The 19,596-nt window shown below is 43.1% G+C and overlaps 1 protein-coding gene across 8 annotated transcripts in view; it reads left to right on the plus strand.

The window, feature by feature from the left end:
* Nucleotides 1-439: 439 nt before the first annotated feature.
* Nucleotides 440-19,596, plus strand: part of SFMBT1 (Scm like with four mbt domains 1) — a 116,404-nt gene continuing 97,247 nt past the window's right edge. For 3 of the 8 annotated variants that reach the window (XR_010662986.1, XR_010662985.1, XM_065933493.1), the window contains exon 1: nucleotides 1,035-1,258. The gene's annotated coding sequence lies outside the window, so the exon portion shown is untranslated. Of the gene's footprint in view, nucleotides 593-1,034; nucleotides 1,259-1,887; nucleotides 1,977-2,114; nucleotides 2,135-2,264; nucleotides 2,582-2,620; nucleotides 2,733-19,596 lie in introns of those variants that run through there. The other 5 variants (XM_065933494.1, XM_065933495.1, XM_065933498.1 and 2 more) reach the window with 5 other exon arrangements.

The following is a 19,596-nucleotide window of genomic DNA, read 5'->3' on the forward strand; positions in this document are numbered from 1 at the left end:
CAGGGTTTCCGTGGTGCAAGGACTCCTTTCTGCAGGGAACTCTACAAAGCAGGTGGGAATCCTGGTGTCTCACTAGCACCTGCCCTCGCTGGGGGAAGGGGCGAGGTCGGGGAACACAATCGCCTGTGGGCAGCTCGGCTTTTGGGGCCGGCTTGTAGTCACCTTCGACCTTCTGTCCCAGCCCAGCTCCCCCTGCTCTCCCGCCGGAATTCGGCAGCCGTCTTGTGCCCCCTCGCTGGGGCCCCGAGCGACAGGAAAACTAGGATTTACAGGGTGCCTCCTGCGGAAGCCCGGAGACACCCGGTGCGCCGGGGGCCCAGGGTCTGACTTCGCAGACAGGGGACGCTTGGGTGCTTTCCAGATCTCAAGGGACGCGCCCCAGGTCCTCGACGTGGGCCTGGCGGACGGACGCAGCCCTCTCCCGCGGCAACACGCGCCGATCTAGCATCCAGTTGTCGCTCCGTCCGTTCCTCCGCTAATGCCATCTTGCCGGAGGCTGTCACGTGCGGACGACAGCATCTCGCTTCACCTCGGACGCCAAAAACGACACCAGGACGCCACCAAGTTCCCTGGACTCCGTCTTCAACCCGAGGTGAGGCGCAGGGGCCCTTCTCTCGTGGGTCGGAGCAGGGACACGGTGGGCGCTGCGTCCCTGGGGCGCGTCTTCCCGTCGGGGACAGTCCGCGTCCGGCTGCAATGCCGTCGGGGGTCGGAGGCGCAGCCGTTAGCTCTGCGCCACGGCCTCGAGGTGTCAGCTGTTAAGTTGTGGGCTGGGGGCACGAGGGGCCGGGGCGGCTGCCGGCGCGGGTCCCCGAGGACCCCCGTCCGCGGCCGCCTAGTCTCCGGTACTGACCCAGCTGGGCCGAAGACGAGCGAGCCTGCTCCGGAGAGGCCCGGCAGGGGGGCGCCACGCGCGCTGCGCGAGGGGCGCGGGCTGCCGGGAGGAGCGCGGAATGGGGGGGGGGGGGGGGCGCGGGCGCATGCGCCCTGCGCCCGTGCCATATTGGAATGAGTCGGAGCGCGGAGCGCCGCCGCCGCCGCCTCCGCCGGAGCGCGGGTGGAGGGGGGCGGGGAGAGCTGCCGGCCGCCCCGCTCCGCGGAGCCCAGCAGGAAGGAGAGCGCGAGCGGGCGAGCGCGGGCGGCGCGAGCGGAAAAAGCTTCCGCGCGGGGGGACGAAAAGAAGAAAAGAAAGAAAGAAAACGAGCGCGAGAAGGGAAAAGCGAGCGATTGAGCGAGCGCGCGCGAAAACTCCCGGCAGGTAAAAAAGCGGGGCCGCCGGCTGGGCCTTCCCGCGCGGCGGCCTGAAGGGGCGGCGGCAGCGCCGGGGCGGTGGACCGCGCGGCGGCCCCCTCGAGGCGGCCGTGCAACTTTGCCAACGAAAATCCACCGGGAGCCGGAGGGCGGCGGGCGCGCGGGCTGAGGCGCCAACGGGCGGCGGCGGCACGTTGGGGGCGGGGGCGGGGGAGCGCGGCGCCCGCGCGCGGCCTGGCGCGGCCCCGCGCGCCGGCCGACCGGGCGGTAGGAGCGCGCCTGGGCGCCTCGCTGAGGCGGCGGCGGCCGGCAGTCCTGGGCTGACTCGCGCGGCGCGCGGCAGCCCCGGGGCGTGAAAGGAAAGTGGCCGGGCGGCGGTACCGCGGGCGCCCAAGTTCCCGGGCGCGCTGGGCCCCTGGCGCGCCCCTCCCCGCGCGTCCCGCGCTCCCTCCCGCCGAGCCCCCGCGGACCCGCCCCCCGGGCTCGCTCCGGGCCCGGGGCGCGAACCCGCAGCAGGACCCGGGTGCGCGCCGCCCGCGCGGCGATCTGAACTTCGCTGGGCCGAAGCGGCCGCGGCGCGATGGCTGAGCGTCTAGCGGCCGCCGCAACCGGTTGCTTCGGACCAGCGTATCGGAGTGCGCCGGGCCTCCCCAGCGCCGATCGAGCGGGCCGTGGGCTCGCCGGGAACCCGCTGCCCGACCCCAGGCGGACCTGCCGCTCCAGAGGTCCGTGACCGTTTCGATTTCTGTTCTTAAAGTCTCGTTTTGGACCCTTTGAAAAGGAGACTATGGAGAGGCGAGCCGAATGTCCTGAGAAGGCAGGCCTGCTTTGTGGGGAGCAGAAACGCCTTGTGAGAACGGAGATACATTCCCGCGGAAAGGATGTATGTTAAGTTTTTCACAAAATGTCAGCTGCTCACTGGGGTCTAAAACTGAGCCGTAAAGGACAGGTCACTTGCACGTCTTGTTATACACTGGCAGTGAGGCAGGACTCCCTTGCCAAGGACAGGCTTTTTGTTTAGTGAGGGATATTCCCAGCGGGTCTCTCAAAGCCGTGCGGGTGGGCTGCCCCGAGCGAGGTTTCGTGAGCCTACTTAGTCCTGAGAACCAAGAAACCATCAAAAAGATTGGAAAGGTCATAAGATGGATTTTATCAATCCCTGCAATGCCTTCTTCTCTGGAACCACATTTTTAAGATGTCACACTTGATTGCATCGCAAGTAAAATGCCTGAAAACGTACTTGTTCGTTTGTCGACCGTCTTGAGATGAGGAAGGAAGATGAGTGTACTCTTTGAGTACACTTTGGGGCCTGTCGGCCTGGCATTTTAAGGTATGTAGAAGCTTTCTAGGCCACAGGTAGATTCGGAGTTGAGATTTGTTTACAATGTCAGAAAAGTAACGGCTTGGTGGAAACGGGAGTGGCCCCAGATCAGGAAACAGTTCTGTTACTACTGTTGTCATTGACTACTGCCTTATCTTGGGTAAGTTTCTTTACAGATTTTTCTTTCTTTGCAAAATTAGTGGATGAATAGATGATCATTGTGTGTCCTTTCAGTTCTGAAATTTGGTGACTTTCTAAAGTGAAAGATTAAAAAATTTAGGTGTGTACTTTGAAAGGTTCTACAAGGAGGTACTCACAACCTGCATCTTTATTAAAATACATTTAGAAAAAAATACCTTGAGAGTTGTATCTTGGATGATTTTATGTAGCATTGTCTGGAAAGATAGTTACAAATGCATTTTAATATGTTTTGAAATTATATATATTTATTTATTTATTGAGGCCTAATTTACAATAAGATCTTAATTTATGTACGTAGAGTTCAGTGACTTTTTCACGTGTATATGCACTGGTAGCTACACTCAGATCAAGATATAGAGCATTTTCAGCTTCCCAAAGGGCTCTTTCTACATTTCTCCTTTTCAGTTAACACCTTCCCTCCCCCAAGGTGACACTGTACTGACTTCTGTCACCACTGGTGAGTTTTGCTTTATTTACAACACAACCCTTTTCTGGGTGAATGGGAGTAGTATTAGTAAACTGAAGAACGACACATCTGTTAACTGGAGTTATGGTCATGGTCATTTTCTCCATGATCCTCATGCTTTTTATAACAATTTTTGCCTTTTTATGCTATTCAAAATGACTAAAATTTCTGACCTGGGAGACCTCTTAGTCATAAGGTCACTTCGTTGAGGCAATACTGTGCATATTTGGATCTGTGGTTCTGGGAGCCCTTGTGGACATGGGCCCTGTATCAGTCTGCTACTTCCCATTTTTTAGAATGCAGGTATATTTGCAGACAGTAGGTTTAAAGGATGAATCATGAACTTTTCCCACAAGTCAGGTTTAAGTGTCAGTAGATGAATCAGTTCCTTAAAGCCTAGAATTTGCTGAGAAAATTAAATGAAAACTGATTTTTTTTAAGTTCATTGAATTAATGAATGTGGGCATAAAGCTTTAACAACCTTTTAAATGACAGCAATTAACTTGATTTATATATGCAAGATATTCCCCTGGTTTGTCAGATCATTAAAACTCTAGCAGTGAAAGCAAAAGTAAAAGATAACTAAAAATTATGTCAGGTGGTTTTTAATTTTTGTTTGGTTTTTGCTTTTTGTGTTAGACCTAGGAAGTTGGGCTTTTTATGTTTCCCACTAAAGCAAGAACTTGAGCAATTTACTTATCCTTCCCAAATGCCTTTTAGTATATTCTTGTACTCTTTCTTATTTCTGTTGCTAAAGGAGAGGAGTTAGAGGTTGTAACTGAATTCTTGTTAGTTCTCACGAAGGCCTGTGTTTTTTACTACAAGGCCATAGAAAGTTGAGAACTAAGTCCTGTGGTAGGGATGCATAGGGCATAGTCCACAAAGTTCAAAGATTTTATTTTATGAAATGATTCTGCTGAATAATTCTGTTTTTCTGTGACTAAGTCAGACAGTTGGCCAAAAACTAAGCTGAATTTGCTACCCTAAGATTCATAGCATCATTAGCAAAGAAAGTAATTAATCACTTAGTTATTATTGATCCACCCTTTTTTCTGCTTTCTTTCTTCCTCCCTCCCTTCCTTTTTTTGGTGGCTCTTTAGACTTTTTAGCTTTTGCACTATCAGATATTTAACTTAAAATTTGTTAAATTTTTGAGCGATGTAACTAGAAAGATGCAAAATGAGAAAACATTAAAGTGAATTCCGTCTTTGCTATTTATTTTTCTGTAAACTCTGATTTTTCTCTTTAAAAGTGCTTTTCTTACCTATAATCTTGCTGCTTCTCTAGGGTACTTTTGCTTTCACAGTGGTAACTAGACTGGTCTTTGCTATAGAAGGATGATGTAGAAGCTGCTGTCTTTTGACTCTTCGTGAAGTCTGTAGAAAAGCTGAATTGTCCAAACTTCATTGGCCTTTTTATTATGACTTCATGTCATGGTCACGTTAAATAAAGGAATACATCCAGAAAGCAGAAGACATAAGGCAGACACTATAAATGCTAAATACTTTTTATTAAAGCTTTTCTCTCTTGTAAATTCTTAAAACTTTTCTTTCTGGAATTATTTGACTGTTACCCAACGCTTCAGAATAATTTAAGTGAGAATGAAAGAACATGTAATCAGTAAATGGTATGACTTTCTTATGGGAGAGTACTTTTATTTCTGTAAATAGACTTTGTTTTCTAACTGGAATGTTTTGTAATTGGAAAAAATATTTCTTTTTGTACATAGCTGTTACATTGGGTGAAGCTGTCTGGGGATTTTGATTACCTGGGAGATTTTGAACCATTAGACTTCAGGGAGTGGGATTTTGGTATGACTCTATACTTCTTCAAATGGAATTGGCAAACAATTAAACATTGGAAAATATTTAAAATAGAAAGGATGTGGTCAGATTGTTACAAGTTCGTTTTTAAGCTTTAGAGAGGTGGGAGAGAGGATAAGAAGGCAGGTTATTAAAAGAAAAATTATGACTTTACTGTAAAGGTTTTAACACGTTGGATTGTAAACCTTTGCCTGTTGCTCAAAGGCACCTAAAGATTTCTAATTATTTTCAAGTCTCTTACTTAAGAGTATGTTTATAAATTTATTCAACTCTCTTTGTATTTTTAAAATATTTTATATACATAGATATCTTTATTTTTATTTATTTGGCTGCACTGAGTCTTAGTTTGGGCATGTATATTCTTAATTGTGGCATGTGGGATCTAGTTCCCTGACCAGAGATGGAACCCAGGACCCCTGCATTGGGAGTGGAGTCTTAGCCACTGGACTGCCAGGGAAGTCCCTCTCTTTGTCTTTAGATCATCGCTCAGGGACATCATTAAAAAAAAATCTTGTCTATATATTATCCTAAAGGTATTAAGGTCCCTGCTGACTTCATGGTTTGATGGTTGAGTAACTTCAGAGCCAAGCACTGTGGATAACTGCTGCATGGTGACATTTCTAACATGGTGTATGACCTGCATGCAGGTTCCTTTCTGACTTTTTTGCTTAATCTGGAGAAAGGTTAATTACTAGACTGATTTGGGGTGGGTCGGGCAGTTGACAGTTACCTGCTTCGTCTGGGAAAGTTAGTTCTGGGCTGAGATGACATTTGGAGAGGGTCTTAGATGAGAGATGGAGGGTGGTTTGTCGGCAGTTACAAGTACAGGATGATTGTTTCTGGAATGACAACATGAGAGGACTGAGAAATTTATCGATCATTAAAATACCTCAAGAATTTTTCCTGCTGAAAAATTCAGTTTAAAGTGTTAACCAGCAAGTACTTCGATTTGAATTCCAAATTACTGTAATACTTTTCCAGAAGAGTTTTTATTTGAGGTGGCTGCTGTGTAATATTTGCTCCGTGGTAATGCTACCTGTGCATTATCACTGATTTTCCATGTTAATTTCATGTTCATTTGGTGCCCAGACTAGTGCTTTCTGTCTCAGTTTTTGCTAGTGTTCTTTCTCGTTGATCAGTTCCTGTAAAACATGCATTTTCCGTGTTAAACATAGTATGTGTTACTTTGGAATCATAATTTTAAGCCTCTTTGGCTTATTTTTACTCATATCTTTATAAAATAATCTTGGGGTGATCAGTGATAATGCAGATGCAGTGAATATATCATCTCTAGAACACAGTAATTAATAAGGAAGCAAGCTTACATTAATTTAAAAATATTTAATTTTGTAAGTTGTGATAAAATATACACAACATAAAATTTGCCATTTTAACGGATACAATTAAGTGGCATTAAGAACATTCACAGTGTTGTGCAGTGATCACCACTGTCCATTTCTGCAACTCTTTCATCTTCCCAAACTGAAAGTCTGTATTACAGACAATAACTCCCCATTCCCGCCTCCCTGCAGCCCCTGGTGAGCAGCATTCTGCTTCTGCTTCTGTGAATTTGACCGTCTGGCTATCTCATATAAGTGGAATTTTACAGTATTTGTTCTCTTGTGAGTGGTTTATTTCACTGTAGCGTAGTGTCCTCAAGGGTCATCTGTGTTGTAGCATGTGTATCAGAATTTCCTTTTGAGGAAATACATTCCCACAGCAGGTAAAATAGGTCCTGGAACCCTGTATATGAGGGTTTGTTACCTCCTTTGGAAGAACTTGGGTAGGTGCCAGCAGAACTGTGAGAACCAGATACCTTTTCCTTAGATATAGTTCTGACATACATGGTTATTGGAAGGAGAGAGGGATGGAAGCAGAATATGACAGCATAGAAGACAGGGAAAGTGTAAAGCAAAGGTTGCTACAGTCTTGGATTTTATTTGGATGAGGACAGAGCTTTGTGGGTCTTAGGATACCACCTTATTGTGTAATCACTGATGTTCACACTGTTGGTCTGAGTCAAACATTTGGTCCAGAACAGTTAACCAAAAGAGTTTATGCCTTCTAAAGTTGTGAATAAGCCTTTGAGTATCTGAGAGGCATGATTATTCTGTGACTCATTCCCCTGCTGTTCTGGTTAGTTGAGGTTTTAACTGTATTTCAGTCTCATTTCTGTATTAGTGGAAAACTAATTGAGTATTTAAAGAGGCTTAATAGTTTACATAATAATGATACCACATAATTAATGCTCTGTATTTTATGTTTTAGCTTTATTGTATTTCTGTACCTCTGGATTTGAGAAATACAGATGTCCAGTCATAGAGAGAAAGCAAGTTGGGCAGAGAGTGTGAGTTGAGCAGTTAGCCCTTTCAGAATAGCTAAATAACTGAGCAACTAAACAACAACCAACATGTGTAAGTGTTTTTTAACACACATGTACACCTGTGGCTGATTATATCAATATATGGCAAAAACCACACGATATTATAGAGTAATTAGCCTCCAATTAAAATAAAATTTAAAAAAAAATTATTGTTTTCTTTAGTGTTGTTGCCATTTTTAATCGACGTGCAGTTGATTTGTTGTGCTAGTTTCTGGTGTACAGCACAGTGACTCAGTTATATGTGTGTGTGTGTATGTGTTCAGTTTCAGGTTCTTTTCCATCATAGGTTATTATAAGATACTGAATATAGTTCCTTGTGGTATACGTCTTTACTGTTATTTTTGACTCCTGCATTAGTAAACATGGGGTGACTTTCCTGAATACTGTTTGTTCCAGGGTGGTGGGGGGACACTTTAGAGCATCTTTTCATCACCCCTCCTCCCCAACTTCCTTCTTGACAAGGAGTGCTATTGACTATTTTTGTGACAGTGAAGTTATGAAGTCTGATTTTTTTTTTTTCTTTTTGGTGCTTTAAATAGCTGCTCAGTTCTTAAGAAAATCAGAGTGGTTAGTTTTCTAGAGTTACACTGTTAGAAGAGACGTAATTTTCTTTAAAAAAAAATAATAGGTAGCTGTTCTTTCCAGGAAGGTAGTTTCCTTTTGATTACTTTTTGTTTTTATTATTGAGCAAAATGGGCAGGAGTAGGTGATCTAGTAGCTAAACCTAGAAATATGAAAAACTTTGGGTATTTTGTTGTTATCATTTATGGACTTTCCTGATAGCTCAGTGAAGCCTGCCAGTACAGGAGACACGGGTTTGATCCCTGGTTTTGAAGATTCCCTGGAGAAGAAAATGGCAACCCCATTCCAATATTCTTGCCTGGGAAATCCCATGCATAGAGGAAACTGGTGGGCTACGGTCCATGCGGTTGCAAAAGAGTCAGGCACAATTTAGCAGCGAAAACAGCAACAACATGGTCATTTATGATAGGGGAACCCCTTGACCTCTTAATGTAGTTGTTGTTCAGTTGCTCAGCCGTGTCTGACTCTTTGGGACCCCATGGACTACAGACGCTAGGCTTCCTTGTCCTTCACTATTTCCTGGGGTTTACTCAGACTCATGTCCATTGAGTTGATGATGCCATCCAACCATCTCATCTTCTGTTGCTCCCTTCTCCTACCCTCAATCTTTCCCAGCATCAGGGTCTTTTCCAATGAGTTGGCTTTTGGCATCAGGTGACCAAAGTATTGGAGCTTCAGCATCAGTCCTTTCAATGAATATTCAGGGTTGATTTCTTTTAGGATTGACTGGTTCGTTCTCCTTGCTGTCCCAGGGATTGAATCCAGGTCTTGTGCATTATAGGCAAATTCTTTACTGTCTGACCCACCAGGAGCTTCTTCATTTTTGGCTGTGCTGGGCTTTTGTTGCTGTGCAGGCTTTTCTCTAGTTGCGGTGTGTGGGCTCTAGGGTATTGGGCTTCAGTAGTTGCAGCACGTGGGCTTAATTGCTCTGCGGCATTTGGGATCTTCCCGGATCAGGGATCGAACCCATGTCTCCTGCAGTGGCAGGTGAATTCTTTACCACTGAGCCACCAGGGAAGCCCAAGCATTTCTTAATGTAGGGTTGATGTTCATCACTTGCATTTTGTTTCCATTTTGAAGTTGATTTTAATCCTCAATCATGTTCGTATTTGCATTTGAAATGTACAGAAGTTTTTATTATTGTTAATACAAGTAATACCACATGCAGACTGGGAAACAAAATCTGATCTTCAGCATTACCTGCATCTGGTTTTCCTTAAGGGTTCCTGGGTGAACTGAGAGAAACTTGAAAGGACTCTGTTGCCAGTGGTAGCTGTGACAGGGGACGCAGGGAGCTGGGGGGCTCTGCCGGCCTTGCCTTCTAGGGTGGCTCTCCCTTCTTGCAGTGAATGCTTGAGGGCTCCAGGGCTTTAAGGCACAACCGGGTTCTGAAAACAGTCTCCTCCCCACCCACCCCTTGACCTTTACCCTGATTTTGGCTTCCTATTAACTTTGAGAGGAGCTCTTTCGAAAGCAACTATACTACTGAAATCTCAGGTTCTGTGGTGGTATTCTTTTTCCACAAGCTCTTTGAGAGGCTTCCCTACTCTCCCTGTCTCATCTTTGACCTTACTGTGACCTCCTTTTCCTCTCAAAGAGTTCCAGCCCCTTTGGGCCTGGACCCATTGTCCAGTCTTTTGTTTGCCTCCTGGCCAGTACCCTCTACCCTGGTTCCTTTGCCCTTCTGCAGCTTCTGCTCAGGCGAGCACCGCCCCCGCCAGTCCAGCCTGCGCCCCCTTTGCTGTGCACACGCTGCCCGGAATGCAGGGTCTCCTGAAGGGGCCCTATTTGCGGCTGGTTCCACACAGTGTTAACTTGAGGCAGAACCTTTTCTTTTTGCCTTCTGTGACCTTTGCAGATCCTCTGTTGTTCCTCTGTTTGCACCTCCCTTGGTGGATCCCCCCACCTTTAGACTTCATCTAGCCTGTGTGTCCCCCTAAACCTTTCTACTCAGCTTCAGGTCCATATATCCTCTCTCTCTGGGCCTCTCTAGTTTGGAGTTCCGCTGGCCCTTTAATCTACAGGTCCCAACAATTCCTTAGTCTGCCTTAAAGCTACTCCTCTAGCCGACTTGTTTGCCTAGGTCTTTTTTTTAACCTTCTTTCTTGGTGATGGTATCCCATTTTTCTCCTGACAACTTTTTTCTCCCGACAACTTTTTTCTCCCAACAGCTTTCCTGTGGAACTGAGCCTTATTCTTGAAAATTACCAACCCTTGACTTAAGAACATGCTCTTCTGACTTCTTGGTTTTCAAACATTTTTAGAAGCTATGGGGCCCTTTGTTAAGTGAAATCTTTCTAGGAGGCTTAATATGTAAAATAAGAAAGACTGGAGTTCTGGTGAAAGGGGAATGAAGGGCCAGCATCCTGTCCTGCCACTTACCCCGTGCTGCCCTCTTCCTTCTCCCAGGCAGAGCTGGTGTCTGGTCCTCAGCCTCTGTAAGTGGAACTCCCTGCAGTTAGTTGCTCTATTCTGCCTGAGGGTACTCTGCTTGTCCGAAAACCGCTTGATCTGTTCTACACCCTGCCTCTTTCTCGTTGGTTTTATCTTGTGACTGGTAAGTATAAAATTAATGCTGTGATGAAACTTGCCGAGGAAAAGCAATGCCACTTTGGAAAGTGAAACTAGGTGGTAAAAAGAGCCAGCTCCTTTAAATTCTGAAAACTTCAAAAGTGCCCAAGGGTTCCTTTCCATTTCAACAGAAGTCTTTATTGACTCTAATCTTTCTCTGAAGCTGCTCTTCTACAACATGAACGTTCAAGTAAACTTAGTTTAATTTTACTGTTTTTGTTTTGTTCATTAGCCAGTATAGCAGGTTTGTTCAACCTATATAATATAACTAAAATGTTAAACAGTGGCAGTTAAAAATGTGTTCTGTTGCCTCCAAATGGTTGTCCATCCCCTCCACCCCACCCTTCTCTGATCCATCTGATACACTGTGGACAGATAGCTCTTTCTAAACAAACTTGATTTTATCATATAAACTTATCCCGCTGCCAGCAGGGTAAAGTCCAGGCTCCTCAGGAATGTGTGCAGAATCCTTGAGCTTGTCTGGTCACCTGCCCAGCTCAGCCCCCTCTCACATGTGCCCTCCCTCCAGCCTTGGCCAGACCCTGGTCCTCCCCACATCTCTCCTCCACATATCCAGTGTGTCCTCCACTAGCGTACAGCTCCCCAGATGTCCGTCTGGCATATACCAATCTCATGCTTCTGGCCCTATTTGACTACTATAATTATTCTTTTAATACTTTAAAAGTTTACTTTAAATTTGGACTTTTTAACTGGAATTTTATAAAGCATTATTGCATTTTAAAAATAAAAATATTGAAATACAAGTAATAATAAATTAATAATATTCCTTCAGTAAGTTTCCCTCTCTGTCTCTTTTCTTTTTGGCTGTACCACGGAGCTTATGGGATCTCAGTTTCCCGACCAGGTATTGACCCTGGATCCCGGCAGTGAAAACCCAAAACCATAATTACTAGGCCACCAGGGATCTCCCAGGGTTCTCAACTAAACCTTTTGTACTTAAAATTTTAAAAAACTATGTACTTCGTAATAGGTGATATTAAGGATTTTTTTTTTTTAAGGTATGATAATGACATTGTGACTATATATGAGAATGTCCTTTTTCTTGGGAGAATCAGACTGAAGAGTTAAAGGTGAGGTATCATGATGTTTGAACACTTTTAAATGGCTCATAAAGTATGTATGTGTGTAATACATGCACACATATATGGAAATATATATATGCACATACATATGCACATATATATGGAAAAATACAGCAAATCAGGGAAATTTTAATAACTTTTAAGTCTAACTGGAGAGAATTTGGAATTTTTTCAGAATCTCTGTGTGTGAAAATTTCGATAAAAGCTTGTCTTGGTTTAAGTATAAAAATGGCTTCAAAAGCTGCAAAAAAAGATTTTAATCCCAGTACACAGTGGGTAACACACATGCATACACATGCACACACACACACACACACACACATATACACGGAGAACACAGACCCACTTGTTGAAGTGACATTTAGACTACTGTGTTTTCAATGTTGTGGGAAAACCAAATGCTAGTGAAGGGTTTTTTAAATAATTTTTTAAATTGAGGTATAATTGATATATACAGTATTAAATTAGTTTCAAGTATACAACTGATGATTTGATAGTTGTATATATTGTAAAATGATCATAATATGTCTAGTTAACATGTTACCATATCTGGTTACAAAAGTTTTTTCTTATGACTTTTAGATACACTCTGATGACTTTTGGATACTTTCAAGTGTACAATAGGATATTATTAACTATAGTCATTGTGCTATACATCACATCTCCATGACTTACAACTAGAAGTTTGTGCCTTTGAAGTTCCTGGCAAATCCTGTTTAAGCAATACCTGTGAAATTGCAGTTGCATATTTTATATGTTAACTCTTTTTTTCCCCTATTCCACCTTAATGATGCTACATAAATTCTTTAAAAGAAAGCCTTCAGCAGCCCCTAAATTTTCTCATGTTCCAGCAGTGGTTTGGGTGTTGTGTTTAGGGGACTTCGCTAAGTAGATTTCTTGTTTGTCCTGTAAGACTCAGGTTTCCTGTGGAGTTTTCCTTCCTGGACGCCTCCAAGCCAGGTTAACCACCCTTTGCCCTGGGCATTCAGCCTTCTGCATATTCTCCTCTTGTGAGTGTTACAAATGTAATTACTTGTTCAGTGTCTGTACAAGATTGAGAGCTGACTGGGAGAGACCTTGTTATCCCTCATTGGTACCTTGGATACAACATAACAGAGTAGACAGTAGATAAATTATAGCTGAGGAAAGGCACAGAGGCAGAACTGCAGCACCACCATTTGTAGCTTTGTTTCTACTCCAAAATGCATTATATTCTAAACAAAAGCTATGATGTTTAATCAGATCTGATCTAGTGACTCCTTGGTTTAGAGCCCGCCGTTGGCTTTCCATAGCAATTACAGTAAAATCCAAACTCCTTTTGTGGTCTGCAATACCCTTTGCAATTGTTCCCTGCCCACCTCTGCCACTTTTCTGCCTGCTTTCCCACAATCCGCTACGTGTCTTTTCTGTCCCTCCAAGTACAGCGAAGTTTGTTACATTTAGTTCCTTTTCATCAGAGCGGTTAGCTCAGTCATGAAACCTTCCCTCAACATCCTTACCTCCACTCCCTTGGCTTTCCTGTCTCTTTACTGTTTGCTTTTCTTCATGGCACTTATCGCTTAATGAAATTATCTTACTTTCAGTTCATATTAATACTTAAATTAAAAAAAACTTAATTTATCATTGACTGCTTTAAAGTCACAAGGTAGAGAACATTAAAACCTACTCCAGGACTGTTTCTCCTTATTGTTCCTTGTGGGAAAACCAAACAGGGCACTAATGCACTGTTCTTCTGTTTACTGTTGTAAGCTCTGTAAAGATAGGAACCAGTTCCTTTAATAAGCATGGCATCCCTGCACTAAGAATGGTGCATAGCAAATATATATATGTTGAGTGGAGGTGTGAATAAACAACCAGCTTGTAAATGATCTAAGAAAAGTTTTTTTTTTAAACTTCAGAGATTTGGGAGCAGTGTTATGGTTTAGTTCTGCCTGTTCTGAATTTTTTTTATGAGAAGTCAATATTTTGTCATATTTTCCTGCCTGGAGTGCCTGTTTATTGTTCTAGGTGAGCAAAATTCCTTTCTTCAACATTTTTTTTTTAATCACATTAACTTATAACTTCACTTTTTTGAGGATAATTGCTCATCTTTAGATCTTCAATAAATGCATTCCTTTTCTTAAAAAATAATTTCGTTTATTATTTTTGACTGTACTGGGTCTTCATTGCTGCTCGGACTTTTCTTCAGTTGTGATGAGCAGGGGGCTACTCTCCAGTTGTTTCACGTGGACTTCTCATCCCAGTGGCTTCTCTGTTTGCAGAGATCAGGTTCTGTGGTGTGCCTGTGTGTATGCTCAGTTGCTTCAGTCGTGTCTGACTCTTTGCAGCCCTATGGACTGTAGCCTGCCAGACTCCTCTGTCCATGGGATTCTCCTGCAGGAATACTGGAGTGGGTTCCCATGCCCGTCTCCAGGAGATCTTCCCTGACGCAGGGATCAAACCCGCATCTCTTATGCCTCCTGCATTGGCAGGTGGGTTGTCAACCACTTAGCCACCAGGGCAGCCCTTACAAATGCATTTCTATTAGTAAAAATCAAATCGAAGGGCATTAGCTCCAGTCATTGGCTTTTCTTCTCACGAAAGTATTTCCAGAGAGGCAGTCACTAGCCTGGTTCTTTATGGGCATGGGACGGGGCAATGCTACTTCCTTTGCCCTCATGTTCCTCATGAGAACCTGTTATTTGCGGGTGTATGAGGCCCAAGTTGATCTGCAGAATAAAATCCAGTGAATCCATTGTCCCTCTACCATTGTTAATTGAATCGATGCTCTTACTGTGGTGGGAGTGCAGATGATGGTGTATCTGGATGGGAACGGGGGTCCCTGAGAACAGGGGAGGCGTCCACAGAAGGGAAATAGGGTTGACCAGACTTAGACTTTGCCTGTAATCCCTCCCACCCTCTCCTCAGTCCTATTTGGAAATGGAAAAGTTTTGGAAATTTTGAAGCTATGGGGGAAAAGAAGCCCTCTAGTTTTTAATTAAAAATTTTTTTAAAACAAATTTTTAAATCAAAGTTTCTTTGTTGTTGTTCAATATATTTTGTTTGATATATTTTGATATATTTTGTCCTGCTTCCGTGCACAAACGAAAAATGAGTTAGTATTCTAGTTTTTTACTTAATTGATTCTTGGCGAGAGTTTAGCCAATTTGGACTCTCAGGTAATCCTGAAGTTCTTTGTTAGTTTAGAAGCAAAAAGATATTTTGTAAAACTGGTTACTCATATTATAATTAGTATATGATACTAATTATAAAAAGTGTAATTATATAAAGTGTAATAGAACTTTAGCTGCAGATTTTTTAGTATATTTGAATCATTTAAACTTTGATTACTGTGGAGCCAAACATGTAGGGGATTTTTCCATCTTGGTTTGAGGAGAACATAAACATTTTTTCAGCATGGTGGCAAACAGTTGAAAGTTACTGTGGGTAGAATGGACCTTTTCCTATACCACTCTTCCACCAACACATTTTACTGAACTCAAATTTTGTCACAAATAGTTGTGCCAAAAAATTGATGCTTTTGAACTGTGGTGTTGGAGAAGACTCTTGAGAGTCCCTTGGACTGCAAGGAGATCCAACCAGTCCATCCTAAAGGAGATCAGTCCTGGGTGTTCATTGAAACGAGTGATGCTGAAGCTGAAACTCCTGTACTTTGGCCACCTCATGTGAAGAGTTGACTCATTGGAAAAGACCCTGATGCTGGGAGGGATTGGCAGGAGGAGAAGGGGATGACAGAGGATGAGATGGCTGGATGGCATCACCGACTTGATGGGCATGAGTTTGAGTAAACTCTGGGAGTTGGTGATGGACAGGGAGGCCTGGCGTGCTGTGATTCATGGGGTCGCAAAGAGTTGGACACGACTGAGCGACTGAACTGAACTGAACTGAAGAAAAATGAGATTGCTTGTAATAGGCATCACTTTTTCTTGCATTGCATTGCTTATTTTTATCAAATGATAAACTTAAGTATCAATACTTAATCTTGTTTTTTTTTTTTGGCTGTGCTGCATGGCATGTGGGATCTTAGTTTCCCAACCAGGGATCAAACCTGTGCTCCATGAAGTGGAAGCCCCAAGTGCTAACCACTTGATCACCAGGGAAGACCCCTTGGTCCCTTCTATAGGTCATTGTTATTCTTAGGTTTTTTTTTTGTTTTCTGCCAGAAAAATTCTATTTGTATAAAGATACATATTTCCCCACCCACTTAAAAAAATCAATTGACAATTCTCTTTTCATTTAAAATATCTTGGATGTATCAAAGTACACAGCAGTCTGCCTTGTTCTTTTAGTGATTGCCTAGTAATGTGTTTATATAGATGCACTGTAATTTATTCAGTCAGTACTCTATTTGTATACTTTTGGGTTATTTCCAGTGTTTTATGCTATAAACAGTGTTGTGCACTAATGATAACTGAATTTGCTTGGATTAAGACAGCTTTCTAATACTGAAAGCATTTTTTCCCCCCGACTTCGAGTATTTGTATAAATACTGATGACCAGCACTGGGTGTGGTAGAGTAAGGGGAGCTGGAGGTGAAGTCCTTGCCACCCCTTCCCCTTTGGTGGCGTAGAAGGGGTGGAGGGGACAGAATTCCCAGTCAAGTCTTGGGAGACCGATGTGTCTGAAGATGTCCACAGACTGTAAGGTCTTAATCATGCCTTTAAAGCCCAAGACCTGTGTGTGTGCTGCTTGTTATCAAATTATGTTTGTGATTTAGTTTTGAGAAAACCACAGCAGCATGGATCAACTAACAAATTATTTTACTTTCTGGAAATTTTTTTAAAAACACCTTTTCTAATTTTCTTAAGTGTGTTGGTCTTAGTTGCAGCTCTTGGGTTTAGCTGCCCCACATGGGAGATCTTAGTTGCCTGACCAGACCCATATCCCGTGCATTGCAAGGCCGATTCTTAACTGCTGGGTCACAGGGGAAGTTCCTGGAAATTTTTTTGTATTCTTTTGTTCATTGGCAGTAGGACAGCTAACATTTTTTCTTGAATTTGCTTTTTATCTGAGTTACTTGATAAGAAATTTTAAATGCTCTGGTTCCAGTATAGTAACTTCTGAAGAAACTGAATTTGGAATCTTGAGGCATTATGTAGCTGAATCTTAGAGTGGTTATTATATTTCAATAATCTGAGTTTTTAGTTTTCATCCCTTTGCTGAAGAACTTCAGAGCATTCCCTTGGAGCATACATTCATACCACCATGAGTATCTCCTCTGCGTACTGCTATTGCCTCTAAAAGCATTGTCCTCAACGTAGTAGGGTGATGGGAGGGAGGTTCAAGAAGGAGGGGACATATGTATACCTATGGCTGATTCATGTTGATATTCGGCAGAAAACAACAAAATTCTGTAAAACAATTATCCTTAAGTTAAAAAGTAAATAAAACAACAAAAAAAGAGATGGGTAACAATTGACTGTAACATATCCTAACCCGGGACTGTCACTGCTTGCATAGAGGGCGTGCACACCCAGCCTGCGGTGGGTGGATGGGTGCTGCTGGTCCGCAGGCGCTGCTGCCCTTCCCTGCAGGGACTTGTAGCTGCTAAGTTCATTACTGGGCTTTCCAGAGTCAAGTGTGTTTGCTTTGCTGTGGCATTCTTTCTGCCATTTATTTTGTGTTCTAGTGAGTAGTTTTGACTCATGAAGGCAGACAAAAGGATGCAACTTGTAGACTTGGGATTGTGGCAAAGAAACAGTATCACAGAGTGTGGCAGAAAGCAAGTTTTTGTGCATTGATAAGGCCCCTTCAGAAAGTGATCTGAGAAGTGTAGAAATTGGCAATTAGGATTAGTCAAGTTCTTTGTATTGTGAATAGCATTGTGAACAACAGGGAAGCCTGGCAAGTTGCACTGCTTAATGTTTAAAGAACAGGTGTAAGAAAATGGTTCGAAGGCTTATTTTAACGTCAGAGGATTTGAAGAGGATTGTAGAGCAGGCAAATTGCCTGTGGATAATGCCTAATAAATTCAAACAGGAGTTCTGCTTTTACGCCCTCTCAGGTGAAAAAGGCACTCGGGGTTGGCCCTTGTGCACACCAGGACTGTCAGAGGTGCTGGTCTTGAGGCAGATGGTGGGCGCTGAATTTCCTTCCCTTAATGAGAATGACATTACCCCTCCCTGGAGGCAGGAACATTACTGCTGCAGTAGAAAGTTCTGGTGTTTTCCTTTCTAGTGAATTGGAAGTATCATGATCTGTTGACATATAAGTTTATTCAACAGACTGTATAAAGCAGTGATGCCAGGAGTTTAGGGAATGCAAAGATGAGGGAATTCCCTGCCCTTGAGGAGCTTATAGTACCATGAGATGATGCCATACAAAATAGCTAGTGTTTAAATGCTGTTGGAAAGGTACAGAATGCCTGCTGTGGAAGATACTTTGACAGGGGTGGGTGAAGGGGCTGACATTTTTGTAGGGTGTTATTTTCAATAGTTTTTGTGGAATAATGTTTGTAGGAGTAAAGGTCAGAGAGTGAGGGATCTTTGAATACTTACTCATATATCGTTATTGTTAGTGTAAGACTTTCTCAGACTTAAAATATTTCTGTTTTTAATGGAGAAAAGGCCCAGTGTAAAATAAGAAAAGAACTTTGGACTTTCCTTTTCAAATCCCTTTCTAAGCCTTAATCTTTTAGTGCTACTTCATCCTAAAGCTGTTTAACTTTGGTGAGGGTCCCACCAACTTTCCTTCTTTGAGAATAGCAGAAGAAGCAAAGAACTAGCTCCAGTGATCTGTCGAATCTTAAGCTGTAGGCAGGCTCATTGGGACCTGCCTGGAACTGCAGTGAGCTGCAGTCAGGATATGGGAAGGGAGGGAAAACTGTTAACTTGTGTCCATAAGCAGGCAGCTTGGCAAGAATGACAGTATATCCTCAGTGGGCCCCAAACTTTTTACTTTGTTACCTGTTGAGTGCCCCTGATTTGCTCTTTAATTGCTGAGGGAGGTTATTATGCTGAATTCTTATATGTGAGTCACTTGCTGTTTTGATATATTAAAATTTTTATAACCCTGGCATCTTATACATTAGTTTTTCCTTTTATTGACTATTGCTGAATGTTACTTTGCAATTATTATATTTTCTTCAGCTAATTATATTCTCAGTTGGTAGGAGTTTCTATTGATGTGGATTTCAGCAAGATTCAGGGACCAGCCCCTGACTTTTTTTTTTTTTTTTTTTTGGTATTCCTTTTTGTTGTTGTTGTTGAGTTTTTAAGAATCAGATAGGAGTTAAAGATACATTCAGAATTTGCTCAGTATCCTTACTGTCATTTCTTTGGTCTTACCTGTCATCTAGTCTCATTTGGATTATTACAGTGGCCTCCTAACTGATTCCCCTCCTTCTGCCCTTGCCTGCTCCAGGTTGCCCATGATATAGTGAGATTCTGTTAACAGGTAAATCAGATGATGTCACTCTGCTCAGAATTTCCTGCTTTCACTCAAGTCTTCGTCCTATCCCACAAGGCTCCCATGGCCTAGCCTTCCCAGTTTTTAAGAATTCCTCCCCATTATCTGTTGTCCAACAAGCCCAGGGGACTCCTTCCTGAGGGCCTTTGCATGTGTTGCATGTGTTCCTGCCTGGAATGCCTTCGTACAGATTTGTGCATAACTAGGTCTCTCACTTTCTTGGGATCTTTCCCCCAAAATAAGCTCAGTGACCTGTGTGATTGATTTCAGCCCTCCTGTTATGCCCAATGAAATAAGTCCATCAGAGAAAGGCAAATACTGTATGATACTGCTTATATGCAGAATCTAAAAAATAAAACAAACTAGTGAATATAACAAAACAGAAATAGACTAGCAGATATAGAAAACTAGTATTACCAGTATGGAGTAGGGCAAGATAGAGGTAGGTAAAAAATAAGAGGTAGTGAACCTACCTCTATAGTGGTAGG

Source organism: Muntiacus reevesi, chromosome 4 (assembly GCF_963930625.1).
Source record: "Muntiacus reevesi chromosome 4, mMunRee1.1, whole genome shotgun sequence".
Classification (NCBI taxonomy): Eukaryota; Metazoa; Chordata; class Mammalia; order Artiodactyla; family Cervidae; genus Muntiacus; species Muntiacus reevesi.